This window comes from Peromyscus maniculatus, chromosome 1 (assembly GCF_049852395.1).
Source record: "Peromyscus maniculatus bairdii isolate BWxNUB_F1_BW_parent chromosome 1, HU_Pman_BW_mat_3.1, whole genome shotgun sequence".
NCBI classification, from domain to species: domain Eukaryota; kingdom Metazoa; phylum Chordata; class Mammalia; order Rodentia; family Cricetidae; genus Peromyscus; species Peromyscus maniculatus.
In genome coordinates this window covers 82,108,127-82,134,073 of record NC_134852.1, presented here as the reverse complement: position 1 = coordinate 82,134,073, position 25,947 = coordinate 82,108,127, and positions in this window count along the sequence as shown.

Below are 25,947 nucleotides of genomic sequence, written 5' to 3'. Positions count from 1 at the left end.
GTCAAAGGCAAATCTCCTCCCCTCTCCAGACTTGTGTTTTCACGCCTTTGGCATTTGCGCTTCAGCCGCAGCACAGGTTGGGTCTGTGGTCTGTTCGTACTTAAGAGAGCCCGCCGAGCACGTACAACCTCAAGAGAAACAAACACGTCGGAGAGGCATCTGCCAACAGCACGGTCTGGCCTGCTGAAAGAAAAACACACCACCAGAGTCCAAGAATGTTTAGCCCTGACTTAAGATGGGAACTTTCCCTTCCTCTCCTGTTCTAGAAGTTGTTAGAACTGTGTTGTGGGTGTTACTAAACCGCCGTCCGAATGGATATGCCACCCGTTGGACTTCGAGCTCCTTGGGATTTGACGCTCAGATAAACCAAAAGCCTGGATGAGTTCTTGTTATTTCAGATGCCTTATCTCCTAATCTCCAGGAAGAGGCTTGTTGGGTGGGAATCTCCCCTGGGAAGATAGAAAGAGGCTGGTCTGACGCCTGCTCTGCCTGGGAAGAATGTTCATGTACCTCCTGTGTCAGAGCAAGAATCAGAATTACTCTCAACATCTTAGCGTACTGCTGAGCAAAGATACGTGGTAACCGCAAGTGGGATTCATCCCTGTGTTATTAAAAATGGAATTCAAAACTATACCTCCACGAGGGAAAAAAAATTCACAGAGTTTAAATGCCGAAGGTAGGGGATGATTTTGGTTTAATAACCCAAAAGAGGATGGCTTCTGACAAGAGCTCAGGGAATGTACCTTACCCTAATGGAATCTAATTAATTTAATCATGTGAGTAACCAGGTAGTTAAGAAAATAAACTGAGTAATCAATTGGAGAAGCGATTTGCTATTTAGAAGAAAGAGGTTGTAATACATGTGCCAATAGGTTTCAAATGGCAGATTCCATGGCTTGCTGGGTAGGAAATGCATGCCATGGCTTCACTCCAGCCTTTTCAGTTATAAAACAGAAATAGGATTCCTTGTCCCCCAAACTTATTGAAAGCAACCATCCCCTTATTGTAGTTTGTCCTGTCAAGATTTTTAGTCATGAAGGAATTGTATCTTTTCTGAGGGTGCTTTAAGCGACACAGTTAACTTTTGAGCATGACCAACAAATCTCTTCAGAAACACTGTAGTGCTCATGAGTAGATCTTCCACTGAGCCTTGGGATTTGTCAATTCCAATTCCTTCAACTTTAGAATCGTGCAGAGACAGAAGGTGGGCTATCTGATTTCCCAACTCCCTCCTAATTATTATAAAACATTAAGATTCAGCATGAATGAACCATGTCGTTGTTCAGGGGGCTAAGCCTAGCATAGATTCATTCATTTCTGCTTCTGACTGCAGAGGGATGGGGCCATGACGTGCTAACCATTTCATGGCAATTGTTCAAAGATTCCGGGAGCAGATGGTTCTTCGGTCATTCTTGGAGCACTGCAAAATTCTAAAGCCCCCCACAGGAGTCAGATGGCATGCTCCAGAACTTTCCCAGTTGTTAAGATTTGCACAATCTGACAGAAACAGAATTTTCTCATTTTTCTGCTTTCCAGATAGCCAAGTACAGCTGCTACCTTCCCCAGCACATAAAATAGATTCACACTAGTTCAGTTAGTGACTTCCTGTTCAGTTAATTGGACTCCATTCAAACTTCAGTCATTTTCACTTATCTTAATTCATCTTTAAATGTGTCATTGGCCATATTCATTGTATACAGTATTTCGCAAAAGGATGCTTTTCACTGTGTGTGAAGGGGTGGGTGCTCAGCCTGTGTGGTATAGCTGCCTGTGGAGGGGCCAGAAGTCAACCTCAGATACCATTATTCAGAGGCCAGCCCCTTTGTTGCACAAGGATATCTTCCCACAGATATATCTCGTACTTAGACCACATTCCTTCCCACACCTTTCTACCTTCTTTGTTCCCCTCCTTGACCTCCCACTTGTCCCTTCTGTCCCCTAGACAGCTTTAATTCCGCATTCCTGTGGCACACGCATGCACGGTTTTATATCTGTATAAAAAAAATTAAGAACCACCAATGAAAGAAAATAGATAATATTTATCTTTGACTAGCTTAATTCACTTGATATTGTTGTCTTTAGCTGTGCCCATTTCCCTGCAAATGGCAATATTTGTGTTCTTATGGCTCAAAAAAATCTGTTGTGTACCTACACCATATTTTCTCTGTAGTCCACACCAGCTTCCTGTGTTAGTTAGCTTCCACCCTAAGCACACACCTGAGATTACCAGTTAACAAAGAGGAAGATGTGTGTTGACTTACACTTTCAGAAGTTCCTGTCAACAGTGGGCCTAAAGAGGCAGGCCAGGAGAGTGAAGGAGAGCCAAAGCATTCACCTCTTGACTTGAAAGGCAAAGAGAAGAAAAGGAAGAGACTAGATTCCCAGAATCCCTCCTGAGGCCACAAGCCTGGTGATCCGAAGACTTGTCAGGAACAGACTCTTTAGTTTTCCACTTGGCATGAGCACCACACTACAGATCATTGAGAGATACTAGGGATAGAAACTATAACCTTCCCTTTTCTGTTGCCCCCTTTATCCACTCTCCATTGTTCACTAGTCTCGAAGTTCTTTTGCATTCATTCTTTCTCTCTTCCTTTTGTGTCCACTCTCTGCCTATTCAGTCACAAGTAATTTTCTCTCAGCTGTAATGTGTGTAAGAGAATACACTGTACCCCTCATGTTATTACTCAGAATCTTCAAACCATTTCTCCCAAGTTGAAATTCCTAATTCTGGGGCCCATGGATACCTGTGATCTAAGGCAATCCAAGTATCCATATTTGAAAATATTTCTTCCCCTTGAGCCAAACAAATCTCCCAGTTTTCTGCTGAACATGCTGTGTAGAGTTCTAAAACTTCCCTCACAGTGGACATCTCAGTCAACACACCATTGTCCCTTTCTAGGCTATGCTGATGGGTTTGCTGGACCTCCAAGCTGAAACTCAAAGTTGATGACATAGGCTGAGGATGTGGCTTAGTTGACAGAATGCTCACCCAGCAAGACAAAGCTCTGGACTTCATATGCAGCATCACATAAAACTAGACAGGGTGGTGCACATGTGTAATCCAAGCACTAGAGAGGTAGAGGCAGGAGAATCAGAAGTTCCAAGTCATCCTTGGCTGTTTAGGGATTTCACAGCCTGGAACACATGTCTCAAGAAAAAGAAAGTTTATTTCTAAAGTCCACCATTAAGCAGCATACCCTCGGTAAAGGTCAAATGTGAGACTAGATAGCAGCTATGAAGGGGGATGGATGCATGGAGGATTTTCATTTTTTCTTTTTTAAGAAAATTTTTCTTTTTTATCCCGGACCTCAAACTCTACTATAGAGCTATAGTAATAAAAACAGCTTGGTACTGGTATAAAAACCGACATACGGACCAATGGAATCGAATTGAAGACCCTGACATTAATCCATGCACATATGAACACCTGGTTTTTGACAAAGGAGCCAAAACTATACAATGGAACAAAGAAAGTATCTTCAACAAATGGTGCTGGCATAACTGGATGTCAATATGTAAAAGATTACAAATAGATCCATATCTGTCACCATGCACAAAACTCAAGTCCAAGTGGATCAAAGACCTAAACATAAATCCAGTTACACTAAACTTAATAGAAAAGAAGAGAGGAAGCACTCTTGAACGCATTGGCACTGGAGACCATTTCCTAAATAAAACACCGACAGCACAGACCCTGAGCACAACCATTAATAAATGGGACCTCTCAAAACTGAGAAGCTTTTGCAGGGCAAAAGACACAGTCAATAAGACAAAAAGACAGCCAACAGATTGGGAAAAGATCTTCACCAACCCCACATCTGACAGAGGATTGATCTCCACAATATATAAAGAACTCAAGAAACTAGACATCAAAGCTCTGAACAGTCCAATTAAAAAATGGGCTAAAGAGCTAAACAGAGAATTCACAAAACAAGAACTACAAATGGCTGAAAGACATTTAAAGAAATGCTCAACATCCTTAATCATCAGAGAAATGCAAATCAAAACGACTCTGAGATACCACCTTACACCTGTTAGAATGGCTAAGATCAAAAACACCAATGACAACCAATGTTGGAGAGGATGTGGAGCAAAGGGAACACTCCTCCACTGTTGGTGGGAATGTAAACTTGTACAACCACTATGGAAATCAGTATGGCGGTTTCTCAGAAAATTAGGAATCAAACTACCTCAAGACCCAGCCATCCCACTCTTGGGCATATACCCAAAGAATGCTGATACATACCATAAAGATACATGCTCAGCTATGTTCATAGCAGCACTATTTGTAATAGCCAGAACCTGGAAACAACCTAGATGCCCATCAACGGAAGAATGGATGAAAAAAATGTGGTACATATACACAATGGAGTACTACTCAGCAGAGAAAAACAATGAAAGCATGAAATTTGCAGGCAAATGGATGGAACTAGAAAAAATCATCCTGAGTGAGGTAACCCAAACCCAGAAAGACAGTTATGGTATGTACTCACTCATTGGTGGATTCTAGATATAAAATGAACAATCAGACCACAACCCATAGAACCATAGAGGCTATATATATAGCATGGAGGTCCCTAGGACGACTGTGGCATATAATAAATTTCAGTTTTACTCAATTATTGAAAAAAAAAATAGCCAAATGAATGGAAACACATGAACTATGAACCAAAGACTGAGGGGCTCCCAGCTGGATCAGGCCCTCTGAATAGGTGAGACAGTTGATTGGCTTGATCAGTTTGGGAGGCATCTAGGCAGTGGGACCAAGTCCTGTGCTCATTCCATGAGTTGGCTGTTTGAAACCAGGAACTTATGCAGGGACACTTGGCTCAGTCTGAGAGGAAGGGACTGGACCTCCCTGGACTGAGTTTACCAAGTCGATCACAGTCCTCGGGGGAGGACTTGTCCTGGAGGAGGTGGGAATGGAGGGTGGGCTGGGGGTAAGGGGAGGGCGTGGGAGGGGGGAGAATAGGGGAACCCATGGCTGATATGTAGAACTGAATGGTATTGTAAAATAAAAAATATATATCACAAAAAAAAAAAATTAGCACACTAAGTTTCACTGTGGTATCTTTCCAACAAGCTTTGTTTTTGTTTATTCTCCACAGACTTTCTTCTTCATTGCCTTGTATGTGGCCCTTTACCTTTCCACCCCTCATGGAAATGGAATCAGAATAGATGTCCATTAACAGATGAATGGATGTGGAAAATGAACACATATGCACACAAAAATGGAACTGTTTTCAGCTGTGAGGGCCTTCCCTTAAGAAAATTCAGTTTGGAAGAAACACAAAGGAGAGGAAATGGAGGAAAGAAAAAGAGATGGAAAACCCAGAAGAGCTTGAGATGACGGCAACTCTGCGGGTTGGTGATTTCACGATGATTGAACCACCTTCCTCTTTATTCACTAACCCGAAGGTTCAAGTGCCCACACTCATTAGATGGTACTGTAAACATCAGGGGTCTTATGGGTAACTAGGCATTGATGGACAGGCATTCCTTCAATAAACTGAAAGCCAACTGCATCTGGGAAAATACCTGATTCATTCGTGGTGTTAGAATGAAATTGTTGATAACTCTTTCAGACCTTGTAAAGATTAAGAGTGTTAGAACTTCATGTAGATAAGATGGAAGCAAATGAACTCCTGTTCCCATGTGTACCTCTTTTGATGCTGATCTCAGTACTTACCTCCCTCAAGGAACGTTCTAAACTGTTGTTGGCTCTCAGAGGGCTCCTTTGTTCATCAGCAGGGGTAGGAGTAGAACCCAGGGCCTCATGTGTGAGGCAAGCTCTCTACCTCTAGCCTCCAGCCAGCGCAAAGAGTTTTTGTTTTTGTTCTATACCCCTCAAATCAAAAACGTTGTGAATTTACATAATTTTGCTTCCCCCAATTGCTTTCCCAACTGTTGAGCCTAAATCTTGTTCCATGTTTGCAGGCCTGGGAACATATTTCTGTGATCCTTGACAATCGCGATACAGGCTCAGTCGCTTCTATGGACATTAAGTTGTTAACTGAATACTTACTGAATACCCAGACGGCCTTTTGCACAATCCATGGTCATTTCAAGAATACAATCCAACATTAATTGCCTGGTTATCTATCCAATACTCATCTCCACAGCTTACTTATTAATAGACCCTTGAATCTGTTGCTACTAGAGAAACTGCATTTCTCAGCCATCCATACAAAGAGAAGTAGCCATGAGATCAAGTCCTTGCAAATCAAACATCAACATAAACTCAAGCCTGGGAGGTGGAATCTAACTCCACAGGCATGCGCTGCTTTTCTGTTTCCTCTTCTTTTATTGTAGATTAGCTAATGATTGCTCCTGAATCAGTAAGCCGGTCTGCAACTGTGACGTAATCTGATGTTCACATTAAGAGTAAAAAAAGCTTGTATTTCTTTTGATTATATGGAAACATTATTGGGGGCAGGAAAAAAAATCTATAAAATCAGTTAAGTCCAATGCTGGTTGAATTTTCTTTGATTTGGAGACACATATAAATCCTAAGTGGTACAGTCAATGTGTGTGGATGTGTGAGGATATTGCATTGGAATGTGTAGCTGTGTGTATGTATTTATCTGTATAGCTAATGAATAAACAGTCTTCAATATCTGTCCCCATGTTTCCTTATTTTTATGTTACACATAAACACATATACATATATATGTGTGTATATACATATATTTACACATGTGCATGATGTGTGTATATATATGTGCATGATTCATGCATATATATAGAGAGAGTATATATATATATGGAGAGAGAGAGAAAGAGAGGGAGGGAGAGAGAGGCATTTTGACATCTTCATATGAAATTCTGTGCATTACCACTAATGTTGATTCATCTGAATAACTCATAATTTTTTGTACTACAAAAGCTATAATCCTAAAAGGGTTTATCAGTTCTATTTTCCTTCACCTTCAAATTGGCATTTAGCAAAATACGGTCTACTGATTGTGTCTTGCTAAAATTTTCTGCAAACTGGATTTGAGACGCATGGTGTGCGTTAAAGTCTTGGTAGAAAAAAAATTGCTTAACATGTTTTGTTTTGTTTCTTCCTAACTTACCTGATTAGAAAACACTTTTAAAAAATGAAACTCAAAGTCCCTCTGAGCAAGCTGGCAGGAAAATGTCTGGATGACATGGTAATGCTTCTGGAGGGTAGTAGGAAAGCACACCAGCCATGAAGCAGTGGTTTCTGGGAGCTGGGCCATGCAATCACAGTGAAAGCAGGCAACAGGCTAAGGGTTGATCTTCATGTTGATCTTTGTGTCAAAATCCACTTCCAGATGCTGAGGGAGAATGAAGATTGGAAAAGGCCTCCAAGCTGAGCTCTTCTTGATGCCCAGTGGTCCCTAGGCTACATTTCAACTTCTCCGAGTCCCCCATGTCCTCGGCCTGACTCTCCAAAAATCATTGTCCATGTCTGCTTTGAAAACGGATTTAAAAAAAAAAAATTGCATAGGTTCGCATTTCCAGTGACCTTGTTTGCAAGTTTCCCGTTTGTGTGCCCTGGAGGTGGAGGGCCACTTTTCTCTGCCTTTCAGATGCCCGGGTTTGCACTTGAAATGCTAGTTAACCTTCGCAAAAAAATTATTGTCAGCAATAAATATTTACTTTTCAAAAATATCCTGAGGAGACTGGAAACAATATGGGCAAATCTCTTTGGTACTGTTTTTTCATTTAGAGATGACAAAAAGTCCAGGGAAAAGTGACAGTTTTAAGGGCTTTAAAAATATCTAGTGCTTTAGGTTGGAAATTGGCAGGGAGCCAGGCCCTGTCTTAAAGGGACAGGCACTTTATTATACTTTCTAATTCTTCCAAAGTCTGTCTTTAGGATATATGAGCTGCCTCTAATATGACTACTCTATTCTCATCCTCTGGTGGTATACTCTGGTCTCAGCTCATAAATTGAAAATTGAGGATCTGTAAATCAGGACAGACTATTTCAGGGAGCCATTGTGAATTCCCAGTCAAATCTTCCAGTTTATCTTAAATATTTCATCTTAATGTCACCTTAAGAAAAGTCTTTCATTCGAGTAAGTTACAACATCAAGTTCTAACCTGATTACACTTCTCTGTTGCCCTTCTGCTAGGAGACTGCTTTGCAGCATGAACGCCATTTCCACCACCCTATTATTGGACTAACAGGAGCCATTTTCCCCGACCCAGACCCAAATGATTTTACTATAGACAGAGAAAAATTAATGATCTGGATGCAGAAAGTCTACTAACTGCTTGTGAAGGGGGGGCAGGGCACCAACAAGAGTGTTTTCCCTTTATCACTTATTCATTGTATTTCTATTATCATTTGGATATAAATGTCCAGACTAACATCTCAAATGTGCGGGATTCTGTGATGGCTGACTTCCCTTATGGGCTAAAGACGTAGGAGCCAAACATCTGTTGTTAAAAATTACATGTATATCTCCCTGCCAGATTCTTAAGTACATGAGCTTCAGCCAACTCCATTTGCCCTTGGATAGCTTTTTAAAAAATTGCCTGACTCAATTCTTGTTCACTAGAGCCCCATTCAACAGGTTCAATGGAGTTGAGGCTATTGCCATGTCTATTTGTTTATACAGGGATCAACATATTTCACCCTGCCCTGGCCCACTAACAAGTCTGATGTTGAATTTCTTCATCATTTGATCTAGCATTTAATAACCTGTCAGTTGAAAGGACTTTGAATAAACATTTTTCTTATAATATTTAATACAATTCAAGAGTGTGTGCCCTGCAGCCAGAGATGAATAGACAAGAGTGACAAGACTCCCTCTTCAGTGATATATATGTATTTCTACACATTCTAATCCTTTAGTCCTTGAGACTTACAGGCAACAACCTTGGATCCACGAGAATCCAAAAATAAATAAGGTACTAATGCACTGTATGATTTAACTTCCTGTACAAGAGTCTGTTAATTGCTGCTCCCTGCTCACTCCAGTCACCTCCCACCTACAATCAACAGAGAGGCTAGGAGCAAGGCTATTCTATTTTTACCAGAATAATTTGAGATTAACCTGACATTAAACTTTAAAATTTGCCAGGTGTCTACTTTTGCCCAGACAAGAAGCCCGGCTGGGTCAAGGTTGGAAGGGTGGATTAACGCTGAGCCAGGGAATAGGAGGCCCGCCTGACAGTTTGCATCCGACCGTGAAGTCTCACAGGACTGGGGTTGGGATGGGTACCATTCATATGTGAACTGGTCCAGCTATCAGATGATGGAGGAGGAGGAAGATTCTTGGAAACAAAACAAAACAAAACAAAACAAAACAAAACAAAACAAAACAAAACCACAATGATACCCTTACCCCCTAAATCTATTCAACTTCAAGCTAGCAGAGCTGTGCCAACCCCATTGAGAGCAGAAGATGCAATGTATCTTCCGGTCTGAGACCCTGATGTGCATAAGGGACATGAACTAAGGTAAAGATTACAATACACAAGCTAGCCCAACCCAGAAACACACCAATATTAAAAATAGGCTAGTTTGAGAATGCCATGAGCTGTGTTTTTCTATGTAACCAATTCACTTTCTGGATGTTCATCTGTGACAGCACAGACATAGGACTCAAAGAATCTAAGGCTGGCTTAGATTTTAGACATAGGTTATTATCTGGTTTGAAAAGTGAGCTGCTGAGGATTCACTTTCAGAGGATATGGCCGGTGTGCATGTCATCAAATGAAAAACAATCATACACATAAAAAAAATATGGCCGGGCAATATTTTTTGTCATCCAGGTTTTTTGGGTTTTGTTTTTCTTTTTGGAAGATATCCATAGGTTTCGTCCCACCCTGCCTGCTAATTATGGGTGTTTCAATTCCATTTGAAGACGAGTTCTCATTCCCCTACAAGACTTTTTGCCAAAATGTTTTCCCTTAAATTGGGCCAATGACCAAAAGGGAGGAGGCCAAAAATAAAGAAAAAAGAAGAAAACACCTCTTTCTTCTTTCTCTTGAGGTTCAAGAAGTGACCATTCCACCTTCACGAGACCAGAGCTGGCACCTGACACAACAGAGCACACACTTGCCCCACCTGTCACCTACTTGCCACGGTGACCCCTGCAGTCATCTGTGCCAGGGAGAAATACATTTTTTTTAGGATTACCCAAGCATCTGATCAGACATTATATTTAAGTTAAAGTTAAATGTTATTTCAGTCAAGCATATCGACTTATGACTGTAATCACATCCCAGAGGAGGCTGAGACAGGAAGGTCAGAAGTTCAAGTTCTGTCTGAATTTCATAGGGAGACCCTGTCTAAAAAAGAAAATCTGTATATATAGATATATGTGTAGATATATAGAGATCTACAGATATAGCTATCATTTATAATTTTAAACTTGTATTCAAAAGATAAAAGTATTATTCTTCAAATAAACCATAAAATTTATTCAGTCTAAATGATAAAGTTATTTATATAAACCAATGACTTACAAGTTCGTATTCTATAGACACTTACCAAAGTTTTAAAAATTGATATGTTCTTCCCTCCCCTGTCATGTGGTCAAATGTCTTCCACCTCCAATCCTGCCCCTAAAGGAAGAGCAGGACACATAATCTCTTTCCGGTTCCCTGTGGGCAAACACAAAGAATCCACATCCTGTCACCAGCAACTTCTAAAGTGGTTGCTAGAAGAGGGAAAAATGATACAATTATATTTTAATTAAAAAAAATAAATCATCAAAAAATAAAATAAATAAGGAGACTGCTAAAGAATGCTTTTCCCTCCAGGATAATCTGTAGAGGGACTACTTCCTCCTCACAAGCTTTCAAGGCTCACCAACTGGGATTAAAAGTGAGTCACAGCCAACAGCAAAACTCTGGGTGAAGGGCTGAGAGCCCTGACTCCAACCTCCGATTCTTCAAGTGTGATAGGCTACATTTAATTAAATACACTGTAGATTAAATCTGCCAAAAGATGGGGCTGGAGAAAGACTCAAATTATGACTGCTTAGCATTGGCACTCTGAAAAGACCTTGGGAATTCCTACATTGTTTGCTCAACAGAAATAAGCTCTTTATCTAGGAATGCACTCAGCCTCATGGCCACATCAAGGATGCCTTCTAGTGAGAATTCTGGGCAATGATGGAGACTGTCAAACCTTTTACTTCTTCCTTCACCTCTGCATCACTTTGATACTTTTATGATAACAACCGACAAAGAAATTTAAGATGGTGCATGCACTCCCTTTGCTATGCTCTGTGTTACTGCCTAGTCTCTTTTGTATGCTAGGTGGAATCAAGTAACATTCCAAACATTCCATTTTCTCATTGAGCTTATTGTGTGGTTGTCGCAGATACAACTTCTTCCTGAGAGACACCGTAGTTTTCATCATTTAGAGATCGATTTAGATGACTGGGGGCGGGGGGGGGGGTGTAAATGTGCTTGCTGTACAGGTTTGAAGGCAGGAGCTTAGATCCCAAAACCCACAGAAAGAGTCAGGCATGGCCACATGCACTCCTGTAATCTCAGTACTGTGAAGACAAAGACAGGAGAATCTTCTGGACTTGCTGGCCCCAGGCCTAGCCTATGATTCAGTGAGAGATCCTGCCTCAAAGGAATAAGGTATCACAGGATGCCTGACTTCTTCCTTTGGACTCTGCGAGCTTGCTTATAGAGGAGCAAACATCCATATTCACATCCACACATATGCACATACACTACACTCACATATGTACCTATGCACAAGTACACACACACACACACACACACACACACACACACAGGAAAGATAGAAGTGCCTATAAAACTCAAAAGTACATCAATTCCACCCAATGTTCAATGTCCCCCTAATAAAGATAAGCTAAGTCGTTAGTCCAATATGCCACGCCAACCAACCATGAGCTGTGATATGGCACTGCTGGCAGAGAACTTAGCAGAACCATTTTATTAGGCTTTGCCTCAGCAGGGAAGAGCAAAGGGCCTCACAGATGCAAAACTAATGGCCAGCGAACAAAGAGGGTAAGACCAGTTTTCCTTACTAATCAAGAGGCTCTGGGTCCCTGGGGTCGGTATCTGTCTCATATCCACCGGTCAACATGTTCTACCTGGCTGGGTTTAATTTGTTATTTATGTCAGCTTTGCATATTTGTAAGGTTCAAGGGTTTATTGCCCTGGCCTGACCTTAGCAAGTTGGAGTTAACATGTGGCTCTCTAGTAGCAGTTTCTTTCCAATAAACTTTACTTGAAAGAACATGTGTGATAGATTTTGCTGGTGATTAAAAAGAACATTTCTACGTCCATCGTTCCTCAGTTTGGTTTTGAAGTCCCATTAAATGCCACCTCTGAACTTGAAAAGAAAAAAATCCAAAATATTGTTTTCTTTTAAAATTCATTGAAGATCTTTTCTGTCCTTTAAGTTGTAGAGTACTGGTTTATTTTCAGTTCTTTGAAACAGTCCCTATAGCCTGTTAAGCTGAGTTAACCAACCTATCTCTTGATGGCTCATGACATTTGGTAAATAGTTTACTTTGGGTTGTAAGGATTATTAGAGTTTGCTTTGCAATTTTTAGCTTAAAAATATAAAAAATGACTCAGTGAGCTTAGTTTTGTCAACAGCAAGTTATTAGTCAGCATGGCTAATGGAAATCAGCCTGCTCATGGAAGACTTCCTATCATCACTGGCAAGAGCTACTTCCAAGATGGAACACATCTTATCAGTGACAAGCAGCCTGGGTCTTACAGAGTAAAATCCCAGGTTCCACAGACTAGAATTTGGCTTCTGGGAGCTACGCCCATATCGAGTGACCTAATTTGTCATATTCTGCCTGGAACTTTCTCTGCTAAAGTTAAAGTTCCTATGTTCCAGGAATGGAGTCAAGTGAACCAAGATGATCAGTTGACCTATAGTCCCCTGTCTCCCAGGGGAGGTTTCCAACTCTCTTTTCTTCAGGTAGATACGGTCACCTATAAAACATAAATGCTCTCTTGGAGATCTAAGAGACAGAGACAGTAATTGGAATCTAAACAAATTCATTGATCTATTCACTAGGGTGCAAATGGACACAGCTTCGCCTTAAACACTGAAGCTGCTGCCAACATGAAGTTGGTCATTTCCATTTATTTAAGAGTTATGAAATGGGCCTTAGTAATAGTATCTTCAATATGTAAGGCACTTTCATTTTCTTTGTTGGTTTTTTTTTTTTTTTTTTCCTTTTTTGGTGCTTTTCTGTTTTTTGTTTATTTGGGTTTTTTTTTTTTTTTTTCAAGACAGGGTTTTTCTGTGTAGTCTTGGCTGTCCTGGAACTCTCTCTGTAAACTAGGATGGGCTCAAGCTCAGAGAACCTGAGTCAGCCTCTAGAGTGCTGGGTTAAAAGGTATGCGCCAACACCATCCGGCGTCTGTTCTACTTTTTCATTTCAAAACCCTATAGACTTTGTGAGGTCTTGGGACCACAGCAGATGTTCATTGTGTCCTTAGTAAATATGGAAAACAGTGGTCAGACTTGTCTGGACAGTAAATGAATATGAATGACTGAGCCCTAAACGTCAGGATTGTTGGTAAATCAGCCATATTCTCGAGGAAACCTGAATGGAAACCAACCCACAACCCTAGAGACATGTGTCTTCCCAGAGTCCTTTGTTTCCTGAGATTGCCGTCTTTTGGATATGAAAAGATGTACTATGCCATATTACATCTTGCCATCTTAAAATAACAGTAAAATTTATGGCTTCTGGAGCCAGATATGATGGTACATGCTTTTAATCCCAGTGCTCAGGAAGTAGAGGCAAGTGGATCTAGGTGAGTTCCAGGCTAGTCTGGTCTACAAAAAGAGTTCCAGGACAACCAGGGCTGCACAGAGAAATCCTGTCTCCAAAAACCAAAGAAATAAAAAGTAAGCAAATAAAATTATGGCTTCTGTAGCAAAAAACAATCCAAATCAGATCTAAATGATGTGAGACTGGAATTAACAGGAAATGTTTTGATATATTTAGGACATGAACATGGTATATCATCTCTATGTATAAATTAGAAATATTTTTAAAAATATACCTGTCATATAAACATGTTTATTCTATTTCCACAACTGTGGGTAGCACTTATAACAGGAAAGTAGGAGGTTGAGTTGTGAGAAAAGACTATTATCCAACAGATTTGTGTTTAAATCCCTCAAGGATGCTGCAGGTGTTTCCAAGAAAGGTTTTCTATTTTCCACAGTGTTCCAGATGATGTGGGAGTAGTCACGCTTCAGTGGCAGGACTGGGTGCCGTGACTCCACCTCTTTGTCTCGACAGCTTACACACCTGTAACGTCCCTGTCTTTCTTCTCTTCTGGCATTGCCCATTTCTATAGGTCCAATTCAAGTGCCATGCAAATATATTTCTTGAACAGAGCCCTCCACCTTAGGAGTGTGCGCTCGTGCAATGGGCAGGCCTACGGGCACTTGTGCGTGTAGAAGAGGTGGGGTGACCATGGTGGGGACGTGAAGCGCTGAATGGGAATTGGGCTGCAAGTGCATTATTGAGGGTTTATATCTTCCTTTGAAGTATACAGCATTAGCCACTGTCAGAGAGAGGATACCAAGCCAGACAGTAATTGCAATAATGGAACAGACAAATGGTCTGTGTCCCCATTAAAGTCATCAACACCTCTAATTTTTGAAAGGGGCTTGTTTGAAATACAGTAATTGTGATTATGTTGTCCATAAAGGCTATGGGCGATCAGCAATTGTCAGCATGCCCAGTGCCGTTCTCACATCCTTCTGGGCAGAGCTAACAAACTCTGAATGCTAAAGCACAGTTTGTTTCTGAACCACCTTAGGAAAGAGGTGTTTATAATGTTTAAAAGTTGAGAGTTGAATGTGGCATCATGTAGCATTTTCCTTTGTAATAGTCTCTCTCTCTCTCTCTCTCTCTCTCTCTCTCTCTCTCTCTCTCTCTCTCTCTCTCTCTTCTCTCTCTGTTTTCATGCCCATGGCATGCAGGCTTTATTCAGAAACCAAAGAGTATTGGTCCATCATCCCAATGCAAGTCAACCAATCAACCTTTTGCATAGTTATGCCTCCTCCAATTCTCTGTTTCCTTGATAATAACCTGCACACAGACACAGACACAGACACACAGACACACACAACACAGTCACACACACACACACACACACACACACACACACACACACACACACACACACTTCTGTTTCCCTTATAATGACTCTTCTTTTCTTTTTTCCCTTGGGTTTCAATGAAGTTACAATCAGAAAACAACTGATAACACAGCATTTGTGTAGCGGATGCCTCACAGTTGAATGTTGAAAGAAAGTCAGCTTCTCTAACAAGTCTTGGGAATGTTCCTCAGAGCCCTGAGAGCCCAAGTCTTGCAATAAATATGCTTACTTTTATGAAGACAAAAAGGCTAAGATATCTCAGCTCATCTCAGAGGTCAGTGAGCACTGAGAACAGACTACTTGGAGTAGACAGTGGGTGTTTGTGAATTCTTAGTTCACACTGAAGGACAGGAGCATTTCAGCAGAAGGGTCATCACCTACTGGATAGAAATATAGGGAAATAAAATAATTAGAGGTGCCATCCGCTTAGTCTGCACTGCCTTTCTTCTAAGCATCGAGCCCCTAATCTAAAAATAACTGCTTACAACCCACACCGCCTCTTAGAAAAATCACATTAAAAAGAGCCTTTCATCTCACTTCTGGCCTGCCCTGATCCAACACTCTGACTTTACCATTTTGTCTTTAACAAGATCCTAGGCCATTGAGAGAGACCTGTATGCAGTGACATTTATGGACTAACATTTTACTATTTAATTATTTTCCCCATCTTCCGAGGTTCCTCTCTCCATTCTGGCAAGCCATCGTTTCTTCCCAAGAGTAAATATATAAAAGCCTACTGTTAAAACACTTAGCAGGCCTTCTCTGTCAAGGCTGTGAACTAGTGTCCACTCCATTTGGAGGTCTCTCCTCCTCTTTCTCTTCCTTTGTTTAAAATATGCTGACCACACAGTGACCTCTCCTAACCCATCGGTCGAAAATTACAACCAGCCACACAAACAAGCAGCTGGGGTCAGAAGGAGCAGGGTCTGCTCAAAGTTAGTAATCATACATTAATTCCCTGACATAATTAATCAAAATTAACCACCGTTATCTAGCAAGAAACCTTTACCCTATTACAAAGGGGTCAATTTGCGAACCACTTGAGCCTGGGAGTTTGGTACAAATAGCATACACCCTTCATCCGGGATGCCCTAAGTAGGGAAAAATGTCTTTGAAGTCCCAAATCTACTAGATTTAGATATAATTTCATCAATCAAGTTAAAAGCCTGCCTCCCTCCAGAAGGATTCCATGGAGCTCTGTCAAGCGGCTCCATGAGTGGTGACTGAGAATCCATTTGTAAGGTTTTTTCAATCACAAGTCAACGAGAGTGGGTCTGACCTGACAAAGGAGCCAAGAGTTTATCAAATTGAAGAGGAAGGAGAGAGATTTGTGGAGGGACCCGTTTCCCACTTGCAGGGGCAGTCGTAAATTGGCTGTGTGTTATGTGTGTTATGCACATAAGGGGTGTGCTTTCATTTTCAAGATGAAGCCTGCCAGGTGTTTAGCATGGAGATTTACATGGTACAGGCAGGAAGTCTGAAAAAATAAAAAAAAAAAAAAAAAGTAGAAGAAAAGGATCTGTTGAGCCACAGTGCATAAGAGTGCTCTTTGTGTGTGTGTGTATGTGTGTGTGTGTGTGTGTGTGTGTGTGTGTGTGTGCTGGAAATACTGTGGGAGCAACAGAGAGAGATACACATAGATCCCTAGTTGCAGGAGATGTGAAGCATCATTGGAACAGGGGGCCTCTCACCAATTACTTCTGATACCTCTAGAGACTGAAGGAGCTCCCAAGGCTCACCCCTCCCATATTCCTTCGGTTGGTCTTGTGACATCATTAATGTGCCTAGAAATTAACTTTTATGACAATATTAAAAACCAAGAAGAGAACCCTGGTGGGCATCTTTTGTGTTTGGAAAGGATGGAGCAGATCACAGATTTCACAGGAAAATGGTGTGACCAACTTCTGACTTAAAGTTCAGAAAGACATTGGCATGCACCATGGCCACCTAGGAAATGGATCCCAACAGAATAACTATAGCTTATAATTGTTCCCTTCAATACTGGACTAAAAACTCTACACTACATATTTTCAAATTCTTACTCTGTACTATTTTTTCCCTGGGTTTTAATAAAATACCAATTCATAGTAGACATTTCAGTAAATTTGTTCATTTCCATGGGCCCCAGATACTTACTGAGCAATTCTTGAGTATTAGCAGAACAGTCACATAGATCTATAGATGTGGAAACTTAATATATGGTTGATTCGTCAAAGCCAGTATGCACTTGGAAGTGTTATAAGTATCCTCGCCTTCTATTTGAACTTGAGTCCACTCTACAGATGTACAAGTGGAGGCCCAAGAATGCACACCTGATGTGAGAATTCAAGAGTATCAACTTGACAGGAGCTAGGCTTTCCAAAGAAAAGAGAAAAATCTCTGGGCAGAAGAGAAAGTCCCTCTTCATTAGGGATTTTCAAGATTAGGTTAATTACATTATGTAGGAAAAACCTACCCTAAATGTGATTGTCCTTCCCATGGGCCAGGGTTCCAGACTGAATCAAAACAAAATAATAAGGACAAGCGTTCATCTCTGCCTCATTCCTGGCTGCAATGCCACTGAAGCATTTATATAACTATTCTTTATCAATACAAAATATCTAGAGTCAGATATTGGGGTAAGAACCTGAAAGATCAGAGAAACAGTGGAGCAGCCACCAGTGACCTCCTATCTTTTCCATTCCTCCATCAAAAAAGCCTGAGATCCTTTTCCAGCCTTGCCTTACTACTTCCTGTCTCCTGTCTGTCCTCAGTCCTCCAAAACCTCTATGGTTAACTTTTGTCAGCTAGTGGCTAGCTCTGCCCTTTGACTCCAAGCAAGCTTTATTGTCAGACTATGATCAAATATCACACAACATGCCGCGTCACTAGCTGCCCCAAGCTCCAGCTGCCATGACTTTCTGGCCATGATGGACTACTCCACAATCTACTGGGAGCTAAAACTGAGCCTGCCTTCCTTCCTTAAGTAGCTGTTGTCTAGAGCTTTGTTGCTGCAGTGAGGAAGTAACCAACATACTGACTGAGTGGCTGAAGAGGCATTTGGACCCGGATCCACTTCTCTTCAAATAGCCCAATCCCACCATGCCAAGCTGTTTTGAGAATAAGTAATATTTTAATATCAAGTTCAAATTTAAAAATTAGAAGTATATATTCAAAAATAACTTTATTATATAGAGAATGAGGCATCAAAAGATTGAGCACAAACACCTCTTCAGAAACATATCCTCATCTTGTTCTGAATATAACCCACCCCCAGTGAAGGAGAAATCACTACCATGTTTCAGCCAATCATTTATTCAGCTGGATCTAGGAACTCTTAAAACCAATTCTGCTCTTCCATCTCAAGCCTCCTGTACTCTCTGGCTACTCCTAAGAAATATGAAGCTGCCCTCCTTCTCAGGGGCGCTCAATCCCTGTCCCTTCAACCTGCACTGTTTTATTTTTTTTTTCCTCTTACAAGGCTGAGTTGGCTTTTTTTACATCCTTCTGGTCTGAACTTCAATGTGCCTGACCCAGCAATGATGTCTGGACCCCTGGCTGGAGGCATCCTTCCCTCTCTACTCCACATCGGCACCTCTCAAATGCAGCATAACCAGCAGGACATCACGTTTCGATCCCAGGATTTAGCACAATGGAAAGAGCACAGTTCGTTCCGTTACGTTTCTGTCTCGTTCCTTGTCACACACATCCTGCCAGCGGTGTCTTAAATATCGGCCCTTTTGACAGATGAAATCTGACGTCACATTTGGTGGAGGATAGTAGATTATTGCCTATAGGACAACCTTCCTAATGCTGTGATACTTCAATACATGGTCTTCATGTTGTGGTGACCCCCAGCCATATAATTCTTTTTGTTGCTACTTCATAACTGTAATTTTGCTGCTGCTATGAATTGTGTTTTTATGACTGGTACATAATGTTTTTACCAATCTGTGTTTTCTGATGGTGTTAGGTGACACCCGTGAATGGGTCATTCGACCTGCCTCCCCCCCACCTCCAGGGGTCACAACCCACAGGTTGAGAACCATGGGCCTAAAGTGACGCAGTTCTGATTTTTCCTTTGCATCTTCACAAATGATGGAACGCAAGACCATGTGCCACAGTCTTTTCTCCATGTCCAGTATTTATAAATAGTTAGCCATGCCCCTGCCGCCTGGCACAGGACCTAGGGACATGGGTCAATGAATGAAGAGCTCTGAGATAAACTTGGTTTATTAGTGCTCATGGGTGTGGTGAAGAAGGACCTGTGATGGCTCTGGTTGTGTCTGTGGCCTGCCAAGAGGCAGCAAGGACACAAACTCCCATCCTTTGGCCCATCCAGAAGCTTTTCAACTCTCACAGAAGGAACAACTCCTAGGAAGTAGGCAGACTCCAAATCCCACACACTCCTCCATCCCCAGCCAGCAAGTAGCTATGAAAACAAAGCAGAGTGATACCAAGTAGTATACACGGGCGGGGCAGACATACAATGGTGTCTTGGTCATGGGTTCCATCCTATAAAGAGAAAAGCAAAGGCACATCACAGCCGCTTCACTGTGGACAATAGTCTACTTACTACCAGGTACAAAAGGCAAGAATGTGAAGTTAGATTTCCTCTTTCAAACAAGCTTCCTGATAGATTAAAAAATTATGCCATCTCCACCCAGTGGTGGCCAGGTTTGTAATGGCAGTGAATTTATAGGCAAGACTGTTTTTCTTACACACTCCAGGGACTTTTGTATTTTCTGCTGTCTGAGGGAGAGAGTCTTGAAGTCAAGGGACAGGTAGCAAGTGTTCATAAACAAGAATAGAACATTGGCTCAGGGAACCCTCTGGATGACCTTTCTCTACAATTGCCCCAAGCTCCACAATGATGAAAGCTTATGGCTGCTCTTCATTCTGACTTTGGACTATCCCACGAGTGCAGAAGCCTTCACTTCCCAGCATCCTTCTTTCTAATTCCTTCCCTGGGAGCCCAGGTTCTAGCTAGTGATGAATTCTCTTCCACTGGGAATGGTGATGACCAGTATCTAAATCTACCCTTCCCACATTGGCTTGTGAAGCCAGTGGTCCTCACAAATGACAAGCCCATTCTGCCTTGGGGACTTAGGGACATGGAATAATGACCACCCACTAGCCATGTTGACCTTTGAAGCCACAAAGTCGCTTTGCTAGGAATGTGTATTGCAAGGAATAGGCACATCTGTGGTGTGGGGCTGCCCAAAAGCTGCCCGAACACTGGAGGGATTCCAAATGATCCAAACTTATGCAGCTAACTGTGTGATAAGAGAGACAACTGAAATCTTAAGAGCTGAACGAGGATTCAGTCTTGTTCATGTCAGGAACTCTCTGAGACTACAAGGCAGAGGACTCGATTATTAAAAATCTACATGGGCTTCACATCCTGAGACACATTCCCAACTGCACAGTGGATATGTAAGGAAGAAAAAAAAAAACTCTGCAAGGAAACTTGAAAATTACTACTATTCTCAAGGAAGATACAAATCTAGGCCAAAGAGGCTACTTATTACAGCCAGCTCATTGGAGTCCTTCTAAAAATTCCTCATCACATGCTCACCCTTAACAAGGAGTAAGGGAATTACATTAAGTTAAATTTATATCCTTTCTAGTCTCCCACTGAAGCACTTTTTATTTTATTTTATTTTTACCAACAATCTTGGATATTTATTTTACAAAGTCATTAAAATCAAATGAATGAGACTCACGGCAAACCTTTGTGAAAACCTTTGTGTATACCGTTGGAGAATTCTTAGTCCAAAAAGAACACAGTACCACACATCAGGCCCCTCTTTTAAAGGGCAACTGATAGGGCTTTGCTGATGCACACCAAAGGACAAACACCTGGAGGCAAAGGTCGGGGGACTCCCAAGCAGTCCCACATGAGCGCTTGAGGCGCTCCCACCAAGACCACACCTCTTCCTGTAGAAGGAGACATTGCTAAATTCTTTCCGCAATCCGGACTACTCAAGTCTCCTCCCCAGCTCTCCACCCACAAACCCTTGTACCCGGAGATGCTGACATGGCTCTCGCCCATCATTTTTGCCATCCGCAAAATGGGGGCAGTAATCTCAGTTTGGGCATAGTTTGAAGGCCAGAGGGCTGGAGTGTGTGTCTAACAGGTGGAGGCTATTACATGAGCCTTTGAAGCTTTCCTGTCACAATTGCAACACTTCTCAGTTCTCTGAGCTGAATTCAAGTTCTTACTCTCCTGGGCTGCATCATCTTGTTTTAACTGTTCGCAGATGAGGAATTTGGATTTAAAGTGAAGCCACAGTACCCAAAGGGACTTCTTTCGAGCAGAAATTGGCTCCAGTTATTAAAAAATCCCCCTCCCCGCCCAGCCCAGGGTAGCTTTACCCAGGCAAGATTGTATGACACCCCAGGGTGTCCCAAGTGATCTCCAGAGATAGCAGAGAATTCTCAAATTATTCTTCAGGAAAAAAAAAAAAACAGAGAGATTTTAGAGCAATTCTTTTGGGTCTTAGAATTAGTATGCATTCTGTAGGGACATGACTCTTTGGTTAGGTGACAGTATTATGGAATATGAAAAATAGGGTGTCAAAAATCCCCAAAGATTGGAGACCCTAGAGCTTTGAAGGGCTTTCTTGGTTTGTCATTGAAAGGACCTCCTCACGGTTCAGTGTGGCACATCAAAGAGAGGGTGTAAGAGGTATAAAACACCAGAAGAAGCCAAGGACTTGTGGCAAATCTGTGCATAATTGAAAAGACAGAAACCCTCTTTTTTTTCTCATTTGAGTCTGTAGTCACCAGGGTGGAGGTGAATGGATACAAGGTATTCAGACCACTTCCTTCTCTTTTTCCGCCCAGGACCTTGGTTCAGCTGCCTTCTTGGAGACCACCCACAAAGATGGGCTCAAGCCCTAGGTACCAGGGTCCAGCAGGACTGCAGGGTAGGCAGTGACTTAGCGTCTCTCTGGGGATGTGTAGTCTCCTCTGCTCCCTTGTCACACACTGCCCCAGATATGACAGACATCAACTTCCTAATTACATTCGGGGAAACCATTCAAACGTCCCTTAGAAATAAGAATGGCTCTGTCCCTCACTCCAAAGATGTAAAAATTTAAGAAATGATGATATGCCAAAATTAAAATGAATACAACACATTAAGATATTGCTTAAAAAAACTGTAGTTTCTGGGAAGAAGAGAGGCAGAGAGAGGGAGGAAGAGAGAGAGAATGGGAAAATAAACTCCAAAAAAAAAGAAAAATCTATTTCTTCCAAGGGTGTGTGTGTGTGTGTGTGTGTGTGTGTGTGTGTGTGTGTGTGTAGGGCGGAGGACAACCTTGAGATCCCTCAGAAAGTGTCCACCTTGTTTTTTGAGACAAGGTTTCTCCCTGGCCTAGAACTTGCCCTGTAGACGAGGCTGGCCCACCAGCACCAGGGATCTGCCTGTCTCTACCTCCCCGTGGCCAGGGTTACAATGCTTGCAACCACACTAGCACTGCTTTCTGTGGATTCCTGGGGAACTCGGGTTCCCATGCTTTCCAGACAAGCGCTTTACTAAATTCTCTCCCCAACTCTCCTACACACACTAACTGCAGAAGTAGATCAACAGTCTCTGTCGTTTCAAACAATTACCAAAAGTAAAAAACATCATTAGTTTTATTGGAGAAAAAAATCCACCAAAGGTCAATCTTTTTCTAACTAGTGACCAAGTTCCCATTTAGAAAAAAAACCAGCAAGAACATATATTCCTTTGTCAGAGGCAGAAGCTTAAACTCCATAAACACAGACTGTCTCCTGTCAAAGACAGTGGGAACAGCAGAAATCTTAGAATTATTGACTTCAGAATCACATGAATGCAAAGGAACAGCCAGTCACTCAGGTAAGATCCTTTATTCCAGACGTAACTGGTTGTGGAATGGCACAGGAAAGTCCATTTTGGAGAGAGGATGAGCAGTAGCTGGTGGTAAGATGTGATCCACAGTGTGTGGGGAGTTATGAAGAATACTGCTTAGCCTCCCACGAAGCTCTGCCAAAGCTAGGTCTGCAGGAGTTGGGGCTGGTCTCGGAGAACCAGGCATTTTATCTGCCTGTGCATTCTTGCATTTTCCCTCCACCTCTGCAGCCAAGTCTCCAGCCTTCCTGGTTTGTGTCACAAGTTCAATTAGGCTATTTAGACACTTTGGACATTCAAATTCTTTGTTTGTGTATGTTTAAAATCAAGGGGGGAAATGTCATGGAAGGCTACCAAATCCATGTAATTTACCCAAGAAATGAGTCTACTGGGTAAATACATACTGGGGAAATTCTAAAGTCTTATTTATTTACTTTACACACCTCGGTCTGTGGAATAAATAAATACTGGAGCTGGGCACTCTGTGTTAAATCACCTCATGAAAATGTATGTGGACAGGAGATGTATAAGAAGACTCCACCTCCCTCCCTCCCCCCCCCCACCTCTCTCTCTATGGGGAACCATTTACTTGGGGTGCAGGGAAAGGGAGGCAAATGGAACCATTTTATGGGGGTAATTACCTGCTGGCATTCTTCACCCCCCAGCCACTCCACTCGCCACCCCATCAAAGTGCATTTAGGATCAGCATCTGAAACTTCCCACACTTGTCTCTTTCTTTTCAAAGCGTGGACTGCACCAAAAACGTGCCCTTGGTAATTTGTTCCTTGCCTTGTCCGTCCCCATCACCTCTTCCTTCAGGAGGCATCAAAAGATTTCAGCGGGGTCCAGCGTGACTTCGGCAGGTCTTACAAGGATGGCTCTTCCAGTCTGTGGCTGGCTCTTTGTTCTGTTCTGAAGACCTGGGAGCAGAAGCCTTCAGACACTTATTGATCTTGCTCCCCCTTTGGGCTCATACATGCTAATTGTACCTCTGTAGCAAAAACAATCTTATTATCATGTTAATTAGTGGGAGGGCTGTTGGGGTTTTCCACTTCATTACCTACTAATTTCAAGATAAATGAATCCACAGGTTACTGAGTAAATAAGGTCACCTATCAGGCATTGTAAACGTGTTTGTAAACAGGGCGGGAAGACTCGAGGAAAAGTGTTTGGCTTTCAAACGAGTGGGCTGGGTGGACTTGGTTTGGGGACAGAGGTGGGAGTCCCAGAGGTGGCCTTATTCCTCAACTCATTTGTGATGGAAAGAGAGCCTTTGGGGTCTACCTGGCTTCCCACTGAGCCATTTCCTCCAGGGCATCAAAGGGCTCTTTGTGGCTCCATTCACTCCCGGCCTAGGGCTTTGCCCGGGCAGCAGCAGAGAAAGCCAGCGCGGAGTGAGGTTTACCCCGGGCGGGCGGGGGGAACTTTCAAAGGGGGAGGTCAGTGGGGGGTGGGCCACAAATCATTCTGTTCTGGCCTTCTCGCCCTCTCCTGCATTTGGAGTTTTTCAAGTCTTTTTGGATTAAGTGGAAGAATTTAGTTATGAGGGAAAATGAGAAAATGAAGCTGGACCCAAAGCAAAGACTTTTTCTTTCTTTCTTTCTTTTTTCTTAGCTGATTTCATTAAGGCACAGGGAGGGGAAAAATGCTAAAAACCTAGAAGACTCCAAACAAAGGCGGTATGTGGTGTGTGTGTTGGGGAAGGGGTGCTTTCTCTGCCCTTCTGTGCGTGGGTCTTAGAAGGACCGCGATCTCCAAACCAAGGTATTGTCTTGCCTTCTGATTTACCACTGACTTACAGGAAAAAGCAAAAGGGGATAAAAAAGAAAGTTTCCTATTTTTACCCATCCAGTGTTCCCGGCTGGAATCCTGTGTGTTCTATTTTATCCTCGGACCCTCCAGAGGCCACACCTCTCACAATCTAACCGCCATCTGAAATGTTGAATTCTCCCTTCTTATTTTTTTTTAATTAAGATAATAAATTGGTCTTAAATTATCCCTGAAATCAGACCAGTGTTGATTACAATGGGGCTCACGCTGTGACAGCTCGTGATGATGTTATTTTTATTCCTTTTCAACGAGATCTTAATCTCTCCCTGCGTGTAAACAAATTGTCACTGTAACCTTGTGCTCTAATCTCCCGGTTGAAGACCTATAAAGCATTGGGAGATAACAGATCAGCCAAGATTTCATCAGCTCCCCAGCCGGGGGACAGGCCTTGGCTTCCACAGGCTGGGGCCTCTCAGCATCGGAGGGGAGTGACATACTGTGAGATATTCCAGGAGAAGCCTCGCAGAAATTTGTGGCAACAATATGTGTGGCCTGGCCTGGCTGGAGTCCTGAAAATGCCAGGTCGGGTCTCTGTCTGGTCTGGGGGAGAAATGTGTTCCTTCAGAAAAAGGGGAAGAAGGCTGAGGAGGAAGAGGGAAGGGAGAGTGGGCGGGGCCTTGGGGGAGCTTCTGTTCAGGGAAGAGCCTGGAAAGGGTGGTCGCTGGTGGTGGGGGAAGAGACAGAAAAGGCAAAGGGGGAGTTGAAGAAGAGGGAGGGGCGGGCTCTCTAGAGAAAATGGTCCACCCATCCAAGAAGAGGAACCCATTTCACAGCAGCTTCGGTGGGGGGGCGGGGGGGGGGGAAGGAAAGGAGGGAGAAGGGGATAGAGACACACACAGGAAACTGTCCTATCCATTTCAAAACGACCATATGTCACTTCCTCCTGGAGAGCGTCCTTCATGATGAAAGGAATTTTCCACCTCATCCTACAATAAGAAATAACTGCCTGTGGTCCACCTGGAGAACCCCAGCTCGGAGCTGTTTGCTTCAAAATTAGCTCCCTCTGAGTGCTTCTGGAGAATAGACAACCAGGGTCAGACTGCAAGCTAGGAAGGTTCTCTTTCAGGGCCTGGCACCCAGGCCCCTGCAGAGCACAGCCACAGTACAGGGGTCACGCACACTGCTGCCAGTGGGACCTC